Genomic DNA, 1803 nt, shown 5'->3' on the forward strand with positions numbered 1-1803 from the left:
GCTACACCCCAGCCTAAAAAAGTACCTAACTTAAAATGGGAGGGGGGAAGCTAGCCATCAGGGCATGCTGTTCCATGTTTATAATTTTAGCACTCAGCAGTGTTTGAGGCCATTCTGGACTAAACAGTGAGACCTGTCTCAAAAATCAAAGAAAAAAATGAAGACCCAGCCAGGCATGGTGGTACAATCCCAGTACTTGGGAGGTAAAGAGTTAAATGCCAGCCTCAACCAACATAGCAAGAACAAAAAGCCATCCCAAACTAAAAAGACCTTTCATATCTATTCACTAAGACCTAAAACTTCACTCTGTCAACATCTAAATGCTCCACAAACCTCATTAATTATTTCAAGCTTTTGTTTGCTTCTTTTGGGACAAGATCTCACTCTGTAGCTTAGGCTGGCCTTGAGTTCTTGATTCGCCTGTCTCAGTTTCTTGAATACTGGGATCATAAGGCATGTATGTCATGCCTAGTCAGTTCCTTCAGTCTTAATATTAATGAGCTTTTATTATTATTCTCTCCCCCCAGAGAAAGAAATAGGGTAAAATGAGGGCTTAGGACACATGACCAGGGAAAACAGCATCCTCAAGGAAGAGAAGGCCACAGAAAGGGGATGCCGAGACAAAGACAATCAGCGACCTCATAGTTTTGTCATAAAGCGGTTGCAGACTTAAATCATGGCCACAACAGTAAAGGCTGTAGGATTGTGGGGGAAGGGAACAAAGGGAGTAGTAAAAAGAAGAGACACTGAAAAAAATTTTTGAGCATAGGGCCTTTCTCTGTAATCCACACTGGCCTTTAATTTGAGATCTTCCTGACTCAGCCTCCTGTGTGCTGTGATTACAGGAATGAGCCACCATATGTAGAAAGTTATTGAAATTTAATGAGGCATTTTCCAGCCTGGGCTTTGAGCCCTGGCTCCAGAACAAAACCGTCTTTAAAAGGGAGAGAGATGACTGTTTTCTCACTGCAGGCAGAGACCCTGGGCCTTAGGCAGTTTTTTTGTGGGTCAGATTTTGCCTGCAGTGTCTCTCATTCCTTTAGAGCTAGAGAGGTTGGGGAGATACTAGGTGACTCTGTAAGAACTTAGGCTCAGTTTGGAGGCCTGAATACTAGGACCAAACATGCTTTTACATATTGCCCACTTTCCCAGGTTACTCCCTGTCCCACATGTAATCTTATGCAGTGATCCAGAAAGCATTTTCCTGCTTTTGGGACCCCAGTTCTCTTGAACAAACCATAACACAGCTTCAGTGTTGCCCCCCCCACTTGTCCTTCAACTGGGCTTAGAGGAAAGCAGATGAACTGGGGTGAAAAGACCCTGAGTATGGTCTCAGTAACTATCTTTCCTGCCATTTATCCTGTATCTATCATCATTTGGACTGTAGCAAAAATAACACCTAAGAGGCTGTCCTTTCCCCTCGTTAGGTAGCTCCTCCCATCCCAGCCATTTCACTGTTTATTATCACAGTACCCATCACTGCTTGTATTCAATTTTGTCTTGTAATGATCTCTATATGTACCATGTGTGTTCCGTGAGAGGAAGGACCATCTGTGTTCTGGCCCCTCGCTATGACCTGAATGTGGCAGCACTGGGAAGGCCCATCTCTCTCCTCACTTTGTACCTTTGTTCAGAGTATTTCCCCTCCCTGTAATGGATTCTTCCCTGTCCATCTGATCCTTTCTGTCCTGTAATGCTGACTTCAATGTTACTTCCTCCAGAAAGGCCTCTCTGCTGATAACAGCACACAGTGTTTACTCTCTATGCTATGGATTTTACTTCTCCTCCCTCCCTCCCTCCCTC

This window comes from Nannospalax galili, unplaced genomic scaffold (genome assembly GCF_000622305.1).
Source record: "Nannospalax galili isolate Female #2095 unplaced genomic scaffold, S.galili_v1.0 scaffold238, whole genome shotgun sequence".
NCBI lineage: Eukaryota > Metazoa > Chordata > Mammalia > Rodentia > Spalacidae > Nannospalax > Nannospalax galili.